At 27.2% G+C, this 18298-nt stretch overlaps 1 protein-coding gene across 1 annotated transcript in view; it reads right to left on the reverse strand.

Annotated features, from left to right (window-relative positions):
* LOC134835499 (uncharacterized) overlaps positions 1–18298 on the reverse strand; it is a 63469-nt gene that overhangs the window by 25506 nt on the left and 19665 nt on the right. The gene's annotated exons all lie outside the window — the stretch shown is intronic.

The following is an 18298-nucleotide window of genomic DNA, read 5'->3' on the forward strand; positions in this document are numbered from 1 at the left end:
GATGGCATGGCGGGTAATTTTTGTTTTGAATGAAAACCGTGAATGGAGTTGCGTAACCAAATGCGCAGACAAAAGGTCCTTGAGAAGAAACAAAGGTTATCGAAAATCGTAATTTTGTTATTTTTGGTTAAAATTTTAAGTTTTGAGCAATTAAAAAGTTCAAAATTGCTCAAAAATTAAAATTTTAACCAAAATTTTAATATCTTAATTGTAACTGTCAATTTAAAATCTACTCTATTGGTGAAATTTGTCAAAAATTTGACAAACGCTCGTATGTTTGCTATAGAGCTCCGTACAGAACATACTGAAACTCAGTTTATGTTCAGAAGTATCAGTACGGAGCTCTATAGGAAACATACGAGCGTTTGTCAAATTTTTGACAAATTTCGCCAATAGCGTAGAATTTGAATAGACAGAATAAATTCTCGTATGACTTCTATAGAGCTCTGTACAGAACATAACTATACAGTACATAATTATTCTCTCTACTGTATGGGTATGCTCTGTACGAAGCTCTATAGCATATATATACGAAAATTCGTAAATTTTTTAAGAAATTCGAAATTTAATTGACAATTGAGGTAAAATCTTGATTTTTGAGCAATTTAGAACTTCTTAAATTGCTTAAAAATCAAGATTTTACCATTACTGTCAATTTATTTGTTCAAAATTTGTCAATATCTTGTATGACTTCTATAGAGTCCTATACAGAGCATACCTATACAGTACAGAGAAAATAATTCTGTACTGTATAGGTATGTTCTGTACGGATCTCTATAGAAGTCATACGAGATATTTACATTTTTTTCGTTAAATCAAATTTAAAAAATAATTTTAATTGCTTAAATTTTTTTTTTTTATTATTAAAATAATTTATAAAAGCTTATCCAGTGAAGTTCATAAAAAATTATTTTCTTTATTTTTTTTATAATTTTTTTATCCTTTAACAAAATCTGCGCCAACTACGAGACACTCATTACCATTATATTATATTATAATCGCATTGAATTCTCATTGTTTCATCGTTAAAACCTGCATTTCCATTCATTGTAATAATGAATTTATTTTTGCATCCCCCTTGCATGTCTCATCCATCTGCTTTTCTCTCGCAGGCACGAAGACGACAACGACAACAACAACTTGGTTTGATGATGACGACGATGATTATGATGCGCTATTATTACATTTATTTCTTCGATTCATCTGGTGCCTGTTCATCGCATCAAGATTGGGCTCGAATACAATGCGCTGCTAGCTGGCCAGCATTCATGAATGAAATTGAGAAAAAGATCCTTTTTGAATGCAGAACAAATACCGCCGAGCCATAATAATAATCATCATGATGATGATAATAATAACAATATTAATAAAAATATGAAGATGTGCAATGAAGAATAAAATATGGAATGTAATGCAATTTAGTGTGCATTATAAAAGATTTGTTATTTTTTTTTATTTTATTTTATTTCGCTCTATGTGGATTTTTGTCGTTTTTATTTCTTTTTTTTTATTTTATAATAATCAAGCAATAATAGGTAATCGTTACATCAAAATTGTGTTCAGCGGATTGAGTCAATGCACATCAAGGTAAGTGAGAAAACTTTTTTTTTTTTGCTTTTATAGTCGTTTGTTCCATTGATCGTTGCGCATCGTGTCGTGGTAATTACGGACGAAAATGATACATTGTTGAGCGACTTGAAATGAATTTGATCAATAATGTGAAGAAATTGCATTATTTTCAAGGACATCCATTCGTTTTCGATATAAATGCATTAAGTTTTTAGCGTTTTCGATAAGAAAATTGGTTTTATGGGAGTTTTGATGTCTGTCTGAGATTTAATTTTATATTTAATTTCGCATTTAAAGCTTTTAAATTGTATTTAGAATCGAAATTATAAATTTCAGAGATAAAAAAAATTTTTAAGTTAACTTAAGTTAAAATTTAATTGACTTAAGCTTAACTTAAAGTAATTTTTTTTGACTTAAGTCAAATTTAAAAAAAAGGAAATTTGCTCTAAATTAGAACATTTTTTCAAAATTTGATTAAAAATATTAAAGCTGAAAAATTTTTTAAACTTAAATTTAAAAAAAATATAAAGGCTTTAAGCTTAAAAGAAAAATTTTTAAAAAAATTGACTTAAGCTTAAGTTTAAGAACTTAAGATTTTTTACATTTTCTGGTCAAAATTTGTTAAAAAAATATTTCTACGAAAAATTTTCTGAATTTAGCCAATTAAATTTGACTTAAGCTAAATTTAAGTGATTTTTACTTAAAAACTTAAGTCAAAATTCTAATTGTTTTGATTGACTTAAGCTTAAGTAAAAATCACTTCAATTTGACTTAATTCAAATTTAAAAGCTGAATATGATTTTTTTTTTCAAAATTCTAAAAAAATTATAATTTGCCTTAAAATTTGGTTAAAAAATTTTCAATTTTTTAAGCTTAAGTCAATTTTTTTAGATTCTTAAGTTGAAGGTTAAGCGAAGGTCAAGTGTTAAAAATCTTTAAGTTAAAACTTTTTTGGTCCAAAATGAAATTGTTTATAAAGCACTAAAGTAAAAATTTAATTTTTTTCTCAGTTAAGAAAAAAAAAATTAAAACGAGTCATCATCTTTGCTTGAGTGAGAGACTCTAATCAACATTAACATTAAACCATGAAATATGAACACTTTTTTCAGCATCTCTTTCCATTGAAAAGCAATCAAGGTGGTATTATTTCTTCTACTTTTCCATACATTTTTTTTCATTTGAAGCATCCGAGTGCTGCATGCGATCTATTTCGTCTGAAAATCTGCTTATTTGATCTTTTGTGATGCATTAATTGATTTCCCGAAGCGATAAGTTGATTGCTTTTTGCACACATTCACGTTGATGATCGAACATTACTCGAAATCAACTTGAAATCGACACGCGTTTTTTTTCCTTTGTTAAATATTAATAAAAAAATAATTCTTTTTCAAAAGAAAAGATTTTAAAAAAAACGTAGATCGAGTTTCCTTTCACTCTCTATTAAAAAATAATTTTCCACAACAATAATTATCAGGAATTTTTTTCATGCAATAAAAGTATTTTTTATTCGCATCATTTCTTGCATTAAATTGCAAATTTTTCGCGTTCAATCAAAGTGCACAAAAGAATGAAAAATAAAAAAAAACGAGGTAAGAAACGATTGACATGTTGAAATTATTTGTCATTTGGCGCCTGAGTTAATATTTCTTGTTGTTGTTGTAGCTTTGTGGTCAGTTGCTGTTGTTATTTCTGATGTTGATGTCATGTCAAAGATGAATGGACTCTCCTTTTCACTGACTTGCTTTACGTTTGACACGTTGATGAGACGTTGTGGCTTTTGTGATGACGAGGTGCGAAGACGAGGCTTGACATTTGTGGCTTTTTATTTATTTTTAAAGGATTTTTTTAAAAATAAATTATTAAAAAAAATAATTTAAATTAAAAAAAAAATTAATTTTTTTTTTAATAAATTAAATAAATTAAAATTATTAATATGTTTTAAAATTGATTAATTTAATTTTATAAATTAATAATAATAATTAATGATTTTATTTTTTTAAATTAAATTAAATTAATTAATTTTACATCAAATTAATAATTTTATTTTTTCAATAAAAGTATTAAAAAATATTTTTTTAAAATTTTTTAATTTTTAAATTTTTTTAAAAAATATTTTAATTTATTAAAAAAATTAATCAAATTAAGTAAAAAATTAAAATTAAAAATTATTTTTTAATTTTATTGAATAAATTTAAATTATTAATTTTAAATTAATTTATTTAATTTAATAAATAATTAAAAATTTAATAAATTTAATTTAATTTAAATAAAATAAATAATTTTAAATGAAACTAATAATTTTAATTTATTCAAAAAAATTATGAAATATTTTTTTTTTATTTTAATTAATTTTTTTTTAATTAAAAATATTTTTGATTAAAAAAAAATTAATTAAATTTAATAAAATTAATTAATTGTAAATAAAATTAATAATTTTAATTTATTCAATAAAATTATGAAATATTTAATTTTTTAATTTAAATAATTTTTTTTAATAAAATAAAAAATATTTTTAATAAAAAAATGAATTAAATAAAAAATTAAAATAATAAAATTAATAAGAAAAAAAATTATTTTTTAAAAATCAATTTAAAAAAAATGATTTTTTTTTAATCCACTTTAACAAGCTTTTCATCATAATAGGTCATCATCACAAAATAATTGGCGAAATCGCCAATGAATGCAAAAATAATCACAAAATATTTATCAGAAATTTCTTTCAATTAGCATTTTCTGCGTAAACTTTTCAAACGTATATCAAACTCGTTTTCGGACATTAATAACAAGTCTCTCTTTCCTCGCGTTCGTTGTCACACCAACCTCGCATGCAACTGATTAACAAAATGCAAATAGTGCATATTTCTGCAGCACTAACACGATAATGATATGTTTTGTAGCATTTCACAGAAAATCTCCTCTTTTCATGCAAATTGAACCGGACAACAACTTTTGTGGAATTCCGTAAAATTTCGGTGAATCTGATTTCGGTTAAAAAAAAAATTAAGCAATAAATGTTTACTATTTTTTAACGGGCCCAACAAAACAAATAAAATTGACAAGCATGAGAAAATTTTGCAGTTTTTACGGTATGTCAGTCGCATGCACACAAAATGCTTGCTAAACTCGTTTCTGGTCCGTAGAGACACCAAAAATGTTATTACTATTCAAAAAATTAAATTTACAAAAATTTCATAATTATTGTGCACGCAGAGGAAATTTTTGCTTTAATTGTACTCGTTTTTTTTTTTGCGTCGTCTAGCCTACACTTTCAGTAACGCTGCCAATAATATCGGGTATCGAGTAAAATCCATTATCACTAATAACAATAATTCTTGTCTTGTTTATATTTATTGAATGAATATGGTTTTGCTCTGCGAATGTTATTACACTTCGTTCATGCTCGTTGTAGAGTTTTTGTGTTGTGGGATTTTCAAAATATGTATATTAAACTTTTGCATTTTATGGTAAGCGAAATGAAATTGCGGAGTAGCAGTGTCTGTGTGTGTAACATGTTTCATATTTTATACTCAAAAACATATTCTATTGGAATTGTTTTGGTCTATTATTAGGCAGAAAGACTGATTGGAATTCGCGTGAAACGAAACACAGGAATTTAAATGGTTTTTGTGAAGAAATTCTTTCAATTTAGTGAATATTTTAGTTTTTGCCGATAGATGGCGCTGTTATGTTAATTTTCATCTTTTAATTAAAATTGTTGGAGCTTTTCAATTTTTAAGGTTATGTCTGCGCTTTTCACGCTTTGAAGTCAATCTTATTTTTGCATGATTTTTAAAATTCTCCGTTAGATGGCGCTGTTTCTTTTTTAATTTTTGATTAATTTGTTGGGTGATTTATGAATTTCAGTCTGCAAGTCTAAAGTTTCACGCTTTTCAATTCAATAATTTTTTTAAAGATAAATTTTCTTAGTTTTGCATGATTTTTGAAATTGTCCGTTAGATGGCGCTGTTTTTCTTTTTAAGTTTTTATTAAATTGATGGATTTTTTTTGAATTCTAGTGTTAAAGTCTAAAAGTTTCTCGCTTTTCAATCCATTAAATTTTTTAAAAGATAAATTTCCTTAATTTTAGATGATTTTTTTAAATAAATTTGAAAATTGTCCGTTAGATGGCGTTGACTTTTATCATTCATCTCAACTGAAAGTCTTATAAAGACTGTGAATCACTCGAATTATTTTTGTTTTCATTTTTTATCTCCAATTGTTTTATTTTTCATATAATTTTATGTTTATATTCTCACAAGATGGCACTTTAATTTTTTTAAAATTTTTGCCACAAGATGGCGCTTTAAAAAAAACTTCACTTTACTTTTGAATGTCAAAAATTTCCTAATAATCTGTTAAAATTTTATTTTTTTTTCTTTCATTTTAATTTTAGTCTGGTTCATCTTTTAGATTTACAACGAGATTTTTACAGGTTTTCAAATAGATGGCGCTCATACAAGATCATATAAAGGATCTTAGGGTCACTTTTTTTAAATAAAAAATTACGTTTAATAAATTTAAGAAATTTTTTAATTTGAAAAAACTTTGAGCTTAATTAATTTTTTTCCAAATTTCGCTCAAAAATTAAATTTTTTTTAAAATGTCATTTTAAAAACAAAATGTCCGTTAAGTCCCGTCTAACAACTGTTCCTCGCTATATTACTGCTCTCCCCATCGAATAAATATATATTTTTAACATGATTATATTGAACAGGTTTTGAAAAGAAACATTTTATTTATATATAAATAACAACATTATGAAAAGTAAGTAATTGAATGCAATTACATTATCATTATCAATTTTCAAATTATTATGCTTAAAATAATGTCTTTTCATTTTATTTTTGCCATTTGAAACGAGTATAAAAGTGCTGAAACATTTATTATTCTTTATTATTTTCATTATCTCCCTCTTCGCTCTCTTCACATTTCATTCCAGTTTTATGTACATATTTGCAGCTAAAAGTACCCAAAAATTCTTACAAATAAAATTGAAATAAAAAAAAACGCACGAACCGGTATTTATCTATAATGATTCAAGTTTTTTCGTCGCATGTTCCTCCTTTTTTAACTTTTTCTCCATTATTATTTAACAACATTGCCGAAAAAAAAAGTTTTGTATAAATTCAAGTCATTCAGGTCATTGTCCACTTTTTTCATCGATACTTTGTTATTATTTGCATATTGTTGTCATGATTTTTTGAATTTTTATCAGCGACGAGAAAAACAAACAAAAAAAGAAATTTACATAATCACAGATTATGCGACTTTTTCTGATTCGATGCGACGACTTCACCTGTTGTTTCATTTTTTTATTGTATTGTGTACATTCGGAATTACCTCGACTTCATCACTCAAAGTAACGGCAGAATGTTCGTTAAATGAGATTCGAGATTTTTTTTATTCTGCTCGTGTAACATGTTATTATCCACTTGATAAATGTCCGTGCATGTTAACTAGATATTTTGACATTGGTAACAATACGCGCGTAATATTTAATAAAAATTCTTGTGGTATGAAGGAACATATTTTGGCATGTTCTGAATTTAATAATAAATAAAATGTGTAATGAAGAATGAAGCAAATCGATTTTTGATGGAGTTTTAACAAAGTAGCGCGATGTGTGTGGAATTTTGAGTGTTTTTTTCTGTAAATTATTTTGTGCTACATCATTCCGTTCGCACATGTTCGAAATGTGCAAAGTTGTGGTTTCGAAAAATTTTATAAAATTTTGAAAAAATTTAAATTTGAACTTTTTAAGTTCTTTAATTAAGAAATTGGGCTAAAAACAATTTTTTGTATCAAAAATACCCAAAAATACTTATTCTTTAGTGAAAAGTTGGAAAATATCAAAAGATTATTTTTCAGATATTTGGCAACCCTGTATTTCAAATTTATTGTTTTAAGTTATCATTTTTGATATAAAAATTTTATATTTTAAGAAAAATATGAATATTTTTACTTTTAAATTTCAAAAAGATAGCTAAAAATCATAATTTTGAAATACATTACAGGGTTGCCAAAAATCTAAATTTTCACTAATTTCAGAAAATTTTTGTAAGATATTCCTTGAATGAACAGTTTTTGTATCAAAATATCAAAAATAGGAATTTTGTATCAAAATTTATACAAAAATTAAATATTTTAATGAAAAAAAAAATTTTTTTTTCATATTTTTGGCAACCCTGATTCGAATATTTGAAATTTGATAATCAGGGTTGCCAAATATTTGAAAAAAATTTTTTTTTCTTATTTTTGGCAACCCTGATTCCAATATTTGAAATTTGATAATCAAGTTTGCCAAAAATATGAAAAAAAAATTTTTTTTTCTAATTAAATTATTTTCTGTTAGACTTTTAAACTAAATTCACATTTTAAATAGTTTTGATCAAAATCATTTCTATTCTACGATAAAATTCATGCCTTGCAGAAATTTTTCTGAAATTGCGAAATCCAAATTCTTTACAATCCAAGCAAGACACAACAAGGTCTGTTGGGAGTTCGGTAACATTTCACCTCAGGACATATCTTTTTAACTTTTTTAACATGTTATTTGAGGTGTTTGATTAATAAAAAACAACTGAAGATACGAATCTCGCGTTTCGTTTTGTATTTTTCGTGAATGCGAACGGTTATTATAAAACGCACACACATATTATGTAAAAACGAAGCAAAAAACTCTGATAGTGACTAATGAAATTTTTCGAGCATTTCTTTTGTTCAAAAAAATTTTTTTTTCGCTACCGAATGGAATGTCGGAAAGTCTCTCAAGGTATCTGGGTCACTTTTTTTTTAGTTTTTTAATTAAATTGACAGACAGACAGATTACGACGCCGGCGGTCTCTCAGATTCTTGCTTTCACTTGGCAGTTACATGCTTCTCGTTACCATGTATCACCTTCGTGATCTTTCGTTCACCTGAGAAAAAAAGTTCTATGTAGTTGCAACAATGTTGCTTGACCGCCGCTATTGAAGCATATTGTAGATGAAGACAGCAACAATTGTTTAACATTCCAGGAAAACAAGCAAAATCGAATTATCCAATTAAAAGTCAATGAAAATTACATATAAAGAGTGCGTATACATTTCTATTATTACAGAAAAAAAATATTTTCATTTGTTTACTTTACAGTTTAAACTTTACACATAAGGCACACAGGAAGTATTTATATTTCCAAAAGCACTTCCATGTTTAGAGGTTTAGGTAAGTGCTGTCTATTTATTTACCGTTTTGTTATTCGATTTGCCACAACAATAAAACACACAAACATGGCATTTCACTAAAACTCAATTTTTACACTGAGAAATAAATTTCTAATATTTTTTTCTTTAATTTCAGGTTTTTGGACTGGAGCTTAACCAAAAAATATGGTAAGTATATTCTAAGGTAGATTTAATGCTTCTTTCACGTGCTAAAAGTATTGAAGCTTCAACCTCAAAACACTTTCTTATCAGCTCAAAAAAATAACTTGGCTAAAAAAAAGTTCACGGTGAATGATTTCCTTGCGTGTATCCGTCAAGAAAGCTAATTTTGCACATAAATCAATCCAAAAGTCGAAAATTTTAGCTTAACCGGTGCACAAACAGGAAGAATCAAATTTAATCGATTTCGTATATTTTTTTTTCTTTTGTTTTTTGGGTCTCAAAATTAATGACTCTTAAGCTCAAACATAAAACAACCATGAGGTGTGTTCTTGTGCTCTGTCAATCTTGTTAACATTAAACTAATATTGATTTTTAATCCTATCGCCTCTTTTCGTGCCATTTATGTACATGGCAGGAGATAAGATCGACCGATTATCTCACTTTTTGTTACTCATTCTCGCGATGATTGACGAGTTGACCTTCGTTTTCTTTTTCTATCATCATCTAATATTTTTATGCTGTTATTAGCATTGATTTATTGCCAAATAATAATAATAATAATAAAAGATCGCGAAAAAATGCATAAAAAAATGAAACAACAAAGAAAGCCAACAAAACAAGTACTGAAAGACGTGCCCAGAAATTCCTTTGTTGTTATTGTTCGTGTACTTGTTGCTACCAACCAAAAGTTTTGTACAAGTGTACTTGTTTGTTGTTATATTTTTTAAAAAAAATTTTATCGTACTTTTGTTAATATAATTATTAAAGTATGTTGATCATCTAATAATAAAGTAACACGAAAATCGCCTTCTTTTTATTACTTGAATGACCTTGTAAATATTATATTTAGCCGAAAAATTATAATAACCATTATTATTAACATTAAATAACATAATAACCCGAAAAACATTTAAATATGTTTTTTAATGTTCATATATGAACGATTGTTATTATTATAAAGTAGCCATAATAAAAAAAAGCCGAGAGCAAAAAATATTCAAATTTGAAATATTTATGTTGAATTTACCAACTTTTGCACTTTTTCACTCCTACACAATCTCAATTACATATTTAATGTACAAAAAGATACATTTATATCAAAAACTTTAAATTAAATAAATAAAATTCTCATGAAAAATATAAATAAATAAATTTAATTAAATAAATTTATCACATATATGAGACACACCTTGACCACGAAAAAAAATTTTTTTTGCACATAGAATTTCAATTAAACTAACAAATATTTGAGTCCGGGAAAGGTAAAAGTTTTAAACTTGATAAAAATATAATAATTAATATTTTAATTTAATTTTACCTTTTATTTATTTTTTTTTTGTTAAATGTTTGTTGTGTAATAATATTTAATTTAATGATAAAACTTTTTTTTATGCAAATTATATTTTAATTTATTTTTATCATAAACTCATCTAATTTTTATGTAATTGTTTAAAATATTTTTATTTAATTTTTTGATAATTATTTTAATTTGTTTGTTTATTTAAATATTTATTTTATTTTTATTTCTGTGTGAATTTTAATTAATTTTTTTTATTCAATATCATTTACTCGTTTATTATTATTTTTTTATTAATCCATTCAATATTGATATTAATTATAATTTTTACGCACAATTATTCACTTTAATTATTAATTTATTTTTTGAGCATTTATTTTTGTTTTTTTTATAAACAATCAAATAAAAAATTGAGCAATCGTTTTATTAACAACACAAAAAAAGTTGTTTACCGATGTTCCGTTCGTTTAAAACTGAAACGCATAAAAGTAAGGTGAACTGAACCGACTTAAACCTGAATTTGAGTCCATGGATGTTAACTTTTATGCTTTGTACGCGATTCGTATGGAAGTTATACGATGAGAGATGTAAACCTCAAACTTGTACGTTACGAACGAAAAGAGAGTGGGAATTTTTAAAGCCGGTTATCATGCGCTTTTTTTTGTTACTTTTTTTCAGCTGTTGACGACGACGGTAATTTGTTAATTGCTTGAATTTCACGAAAAATCTCACACACGAGCTCGCGTAGGGTATTGTTTTAATTTAATCTATAGATACGCTGTGTAATGTTATTTTATTTGGGTGAAGTTGAAGTCAGTGAATATGACGAAGCAGAAGAAATTATATAACAATACGTAAATAAAATTATCATCATAAATACTTTTCGTTTCGGAATTAACGTAGCGCGGCATGTGTTGTTGTTGTTATTTTGCGTCTTTTTTGATGAGTGATGAAGTTGTCGAAAAACTTTGCCAAACTTTGTGCGTGAAAATTTAAACATTTGCATGAAACAAGTTGGAAATTTTGTGTGAAATTTCACTTTTTAAAACTTGTTCGAACGATGAACGCATTTGGTATGTAATGAGGACGCAATGTGTGTCGTTGTTGCTAAATCTTGTTTTTCGAAATGAATAGAATTATGATAAAATGTTGTCGCGGTTGAATGGAATGGGAATTGACAGAAAATTGATATTTAATATAAAATTATGAAAATTTGTCGCTTTTTCAATATTTTAAGGTAATTTTATCTGATGAGGAGTAACAAAATGTGAAAATTTGAAAAAGTTTAGATCTTTTTTAAGAAAATTTTTGGATTTTTAAAAAATTACAAGAAAATTAAAAATTTATATGAATTCAGTTTCTTCTTCTTAGAAATTTTTCTTACGCTTAAAAAGTACTAAAAAGTAAAAATATTAAAATTTTTTCATTTGAGGAGTAACAAAAAGTGAAATGTTCTTTAAATTTAAAAAAAAATATAAAAATACTTGAAAAATTAAAATTAAAAAATTTTTTTTTAAATTTAAAAAAAATTAAAATTTTTTAAAAATTGAAAATTTGAAAAAAATTTTATTTTTTTTTAGAAAATTACAAGAAATTAAAAAATTGAAAGTTTTTTTTTAAATTTAAAGAGAAATAAAAAATGGAAAAAATTTGAGGAGTATTAAAAAGTGAAATAATTTCGAAATAAAAAGTGAAAAAAAGTGAAAAAATATAATTATAGGTACTTAAAATTTTTAAAAAAATTTCAAATTTTTTTTTTAAATTTAAAAAAAAAATTAAAAATTGGATAAAAGTGAGGAGTATAAAAATGTAAAAACTTTTAAATTTGTTTTATTTGATGAAATTTTAAGTTCCAATTCCAAATTCCAATTAATTTAAAATATGATAAAGCTCAAAATTTCATTCAAATTATGTGTAAATTTCTGATTTTAGAAATCCACAAACATTTAAAAAAACATCTAGTCGTTTCATCAACTAATGAAATCGGCGACTGCATTCGTCGCGTCACTTACTTTCGTAATGATAACTAGCATTTATCGCCCGCGGTAATTTTTTCAATTAGTCAGGTTAGTGTGTTGATTGCTTCTGCTGCTCCTCCACACATGTTTCGTCTGCATCGTTTTCACAAATTAGCTTAAATCTATTTTTAATGTTTTTTTTCTTGCAACGACCTTAAAGTCGATTTTTTCTCACAATTAGGCCCTAAACACTCGGAAGAGGTGTAAAGACTTAATTTTCGGCGGAACGTGCGAATGCTGATTCACTTTTAATTAGAGCGTGACCGGAAGCGCGTAATAAAGTGACATGACGTAAAAAAAAGTTAACAATTAGCAGTTTTCTTCTTTTCTTTCTTTTACTCTTTTGGTAGTTAGTCAAGGTTCGTTTGTACCAACGATAAATTTAATCTTCTAAGAAATTTGATGAGAATTTATTCTCTTTTAGATTAAAAAAAAACGAACACATCGCATCGGAGAAATCAATGAGCCATATAAAATAAATAAATCAGTAAACTGACATGTTTCTTAGTCTCATCTGTTCATTAGTCGTCGTCGTCTTGCTCGCTCTCGCTTTGGAAGAGTGTGTATCAGAAATGGCGAGGTCGATTAACTCGGCGCGCAAGTATCGCGCATTTATTGTATTTCTTTATCTTTTTCGCCTGCAGAGGATAAACTAGATCAATGCATGTGAATTGTTAAAAAGGAATAAATTAATAGCAATTTGGCACGAAATATATTTATAATATGTGTGTTTCTCCCTCTCTCCCTTCCTCCACAGCCTCCTCCTCCTCGTCGTCGTCTCTCTCGCTCTAGCATGGCATCATGGCATATATTGAAACATTAAAAAAAAAGTTTAGACATCTCAGCGATACGTTTATCTCGGCATTACATTGTTTATCGATCACAATGTCTCGTCTCGTCGGTCGTCGGTCGAGAAACCTTCTCATGATCCGCGAAAATATTTCGCATTTTCTGCGCTGCAAACGTCAATGAACCCTTATTAGTTTGTGCCTGTTCGTTTTTTCGTCTTGCAAATAAAAAAAATATAATTATTTGTAACGAAAAGTAACGAGAAAGTCAATCGACAGTAAAAACGAACGAATTAGTAACTCTTCACACAAAAAATTGATGAGCTCATGCAAAATAATTTTAACCGTGAATGGAAATAAATGTAACTTGCTGGCTTCTTGATTCTTGACGCATTTCAAAAAAATAAAAAAAAATATTTTGCTCTTTTAGACGTCTGTCTGTTACCATAATTTTATCTTAAAACTTGGATTTAATGAAAAACTTTTTTTGAACTTTATCAAAAATTTCATAAAGGTAAGTAAAAACTTATTTTTTTTTATATTTTTCATATATTTATATTTTTAGGTCATTTTTGAAAATTATAGTGAAGATATAAAAGGTCAACCAGCTTATGAAAAACATATATGATGCTCATAGAGGAACTGAAAGAATTTAAAGAACAGACTCGGAACCTTTCTGAAAGCAGAATTTTTTTTTTCAGCCATTCCATATCTGCTTGGTAAACTACTGTAGTCAACATTAGTATTCTCTTTAAATTTTAAAGAAGTCTCGATTAGTATGAATATGAAAAAGAATTGCTGTTGATGGAAAACTTCGTATCAAAACTGCAAAATGTATAAAAGACCTAAAAGAAACTTAAATTTTCTTGTTGATCTAAGCCTTCTAACTGTCTTAGGTGCGGAAAGTACTCTAATAGATCGTCAACCTCTATAAAAAAAAGCAATAAAGGTGTGAACTAAGAAACAATTCTTAAGAACGGTTCTTAAGTATATGAAACTAAAGGACTTTTCCCAAAAAAAATTTTTTAAATGGATTAAAGAAATATTTGAATGTCTTTCAAATTTTTTTAACATTCTTAAGAAGTTTAAAATTAATTTTAGTTATGAATTTTAACGTAATATAAAAAATAGATAAAGCAAAATACGCTCAAGTAAATAATTTCATGAAACTTTTAAAACCTTCTTATTTTTTTTCGTAACATTTTTTCTTTGTAATTTTGTTACGATACAAGAAAGACAGAACGCACGAGAGACAGAGATACAAACAAACAAAAAAACAAAAATAAAATAAAAAAAAAACAACTGACCGTCATGAGAAATGATGATTAAGTGGGTGTAATTATGCGTGACCAGATTCTCTTGTCGGACTTCAGATATTGTTAAATATATTAAATAATAATTAATAACACTCGCATCTTTCTCTCTCTCGCGCTGTCGAACCAAACCTGAATTTACAGTTTTTTTTTGTACTCGTTTTCGGGATGTCGTTGTCAATTCATAAATCTGATTGCAGCACTGCGTTATGATTTATTAACACGTTCGCGGACAAGAACATAAAAACAATAAAGCATGAGAGATAACGAGAGCTTCCAACATCAAGACCAATAAATTTTCTGTTCTAACAATTGCGCCTACACGCCATCATAGACCAAACGTTAACATTGTTGCTGTTAACACGATGAGGTTATCAGAGAGAATAAAAATGTTTTTGTTCTTGTTTTGTATCCTCTTTTCGCGTGGCAGTGAGAAATTTGTGTCTCGCAGTTTTTGATTTTCTTTTTAATTTAAGATTTTTTTAAATTTATAATTTTTTAAAAATTACAGAGCAAAATACTTTAATTTTTTTTTTAAATTATGTATTTAATTAAAAAGCATTGTTCTTGATTTAGTTTTCAAAACAAAACTATGTCAAAGAAAAAAAATTTTTTCAGTTTCAATTTTTTGGCAGTTTTGAGTTATAAAATGATTAAAAATAAATTAGAGCCCTCTATTTGGAGCAAAATTTGACAAAATTGGCTTTGACACAGTTTTTGACACAGTTTTTTTCTTGATTTAGTTTTCAAAACAAAACTATGTCAAAGAAAAAAAATTTTTTCAGTTTCAATTTTTTGGCAGTTTTGAGTTAAAAAATGATTAAAAATGATAAATTAGAGCCCACTGACAAATTTTTATCCATTTGGAGCAAGATTTGACAAAATTGGCTTTGACACAGTTTTTGACATAGTTTTTGATTTAGTTTTTCTCTTGATTTAGTTTTCAAAACAAAACTATGTCAAAGAAAAAAAATTTTTTCAGTTTCAATTTTTTGGCAGTTTTGAGTTAAAAAATGATTAAAAATGATAAATTAGAGCCCTCTGACAAATTTTTATCCATTTGGAGCAAAATTTGACAAAAATTGCTTTGACACAGTTTTTGACACAGTTTTTTTCTTGATTTAGTTTTCAAAACAAAACTATGTCAAAGAAAAAAAATTTTTTCAGTTTCAATTTTTTGGCAGTTTTGAGTTATAAAATGATTAAAAATGATAAATTAGAGCCCTCTGACAAATTTTTATCCATTTGGAGCAAGATTTGACAAAAATTGCTTTGACACAGTTTTTGACACAGTTTTTCTCTTGATTTAGTTTTCAAAACAAAACTATGTCAAAGAAATTTTTTTTTATATTTTTAATTTATTTTAAATTAATTAATTTTTTTAAATAATATTTTGTTTAAATATTAGAATTTTTTTCAAAAACTTAATTTTTAAATAATTCAAAAAAAATTTCGAAGCACAAATTCACCTAATCGCCGGGCATGTGTGCAATAACAATAAATAAAACTTTTCATTCAGTTCGCGATGCAAATAACTGATTTCTAACTGAAAAGTATTCCATGAATTTTGATTGGCTCGCGACTTTTTCTGTCTTGAACGCAGCAGTGATAAACCTTTCGCGCGCGAGTGTAACCAGCAATTATCGAGTTTCTTCTACGAAATCTGAGGCTCATCATTTCCCATTGTTTGATTTTTTACTTAATTACACATTCGATCATCATTTCGTTATGCAGCAGCATCAGCAGCAAAAAACGCGTAATAATGCGTTCTTAATTCTTGCACACCCATTAAAAAAGTGAGAGAGAGAGAGACGGTATCTAGCATTGATGCATCAGCGAGGAGCAGCAACAAAAAAGGTCGTAATAATAAACAAAGACTAAAGCAGAAAAAAGCAATAATAATTTAGCATTAAATTCTGAGTGGAGTCGAGCGCGGAGATATAGACAGCAAAACAAAACGAATAAAAAAATTGTAGAATTGAACGGCAATAAAAAATTAACTCCAGATGTGTTCTCGCTGATGGACTGAAAATTGTTGTTCTTCGTATTGTTTCAGCAATTTGTAACTTTTTTCAACGTTTTATTGGAGATTACTCATCAGCATCATAGAAAAAAAACAAAAATGTTCGATTTCGTGAGAAATAAAGTTGCTACAGATCATAAAAGTTATAAAACTAAGGCAGTGTTACGGCTCGTTTTTTCTGCTGCCAAACTAGTTTAAGCTTCAAGTTCAATTTTTACGACAAAAAAAACTAATCCCAAAGCAAATAAGTCAACAAACTTCGATCAATTGAGAACGAACTCATTAAAATATTTCACACCATCATCATCAATAACTCGCGAGAAAAAGACACCTTTCGATGACCTTCAGAACAAATCCATTGATGAGGCCATCAAAGAATGTCTATGATCATAAAATTGCAAAAAAAAAACTATTAATGATTCAAATAACATTTGTTTACACGTTTTATTATCATATTACTATCATCATCATAAAACAGTTATTTGTTTTTAATTATTCAGACATTTGTCTCGTAATTTGTTTACTTTTGCGAATGCGGCAACACAATGCGAGACCAATCCTTTGAACATATTACGCATCGAGTTGCCATTCACGTCAGAGGTTAAATAATGGAGAAAAAGGTTACTTTTGAAAAAAAAAAAATAAATTCCTCCTGCAAACCATTCACTCGATGCGAGACTTTATTTTATTGCAATAATTTAATGAACTAGGCAGTTATGTGCTCGGAGGTGTAAGAAAAGGTGAATTTTAAGTATTTGGGGTCTTAATTGAGAGTCATAAAGTCAGAAATGTAATTTTAACGACTTTAAAAAGATCTGAAGAATTTTTTAACTAATTTTAAGGTCTCAAAGCAAAAGGTCTTCAAAGTGCTCTTTGAGGTCTCAGTGTTAAAGTTTGGGGTCTCAAACTTAAATTTGGGGTCTCAAACTTAAATTTGAACTTCAGAGGTCATAAATTAAACTTCGGAGGCCTGAAATTGAACTTCAGAAGTCTTAAATTGAACATCAGGGGTCTGAAAATTAAACTTCAAAGGTCTGAAATTAGACTTCATAAGTTTTAAATCGAACATCAGGGGTCTGAAAATTAACTTCAAAAGTCTTAAACTGAACATCAGGGTTCTTAAAATGAACTTCACAAGTCTTAAATTGAACATCAGGGGTCTGAAAATGAACTTCACAAGTCTTAAATTGAACATCAGGGGTCTGAAAATGAACTTCACAAGTCTTAAATTGAACATCAGGGGTCTGAAAATGAACTTCCGAAGTCTTTATTTGAACATCAGGGGTCTGAAAATGAACTTCAGAAGTCTTAAATTGAAAATCAGGGGTCTGAAAATGAACTTCTGAAGTCTTAAATTGAACATCAGGGGTCTGAAAATGAACTTCCGAAGTCTTAAATTGAACATCAGGGGTCTTAAATTGAAAATGAACTTCAGAAGTCTTAAATTGAACATCAGGGGTCTTAAATTAAACTTCAAAGGTCTGAAATTGAACTTCAGAAGTCTTAAATTGAACATCAGGGGTCTGAAAATGAACTTCAGAAGTCTAAAATTAAAATTTTCTCGTATAAGAATTTATCTTTAATTTAAACTTTCTATTGAACTCTTAATGAAATCTAAAGAGCTCTAAATTCATCTCTTTTCAACCCACAAGATACACATGGATACTGTCGAAGAAAACTACGAGAGAGAGGTAATGTAAGAGAGCCGTACATTATTGTTTCAAAAGGTAAGACACAGATGAAGACAATCATAGTGCAAATTCCTCTTTATTACACCTTCTGGGTGCACCCATTAATTCATAATGCTAAGCGCACGCTTGTTTTTCAGCCACTTTAAGCGCATGTAAACATACCACGAGGAAGGCAAATATCAATTCTGATCTCGGCTAAACTTGTCAGACAAATTATTCTTACTTACGCAAAAAA

This window comes from Culicoides brevitarsis, chromosome 3 (assembly GCF_036172545.1).
Source record: "Culicoides brevitarsis isolate CSIRO-B50_1 chromosome 3, AGI_CSIRO_Cbre_v1, whole genome shotgun sequence".
NCBI lineage: Eukaryota > Metazoa > Arthropoda > Insecta > Diptera > Ceratopogonidae > Culicoides > Culicoides brevitarsis.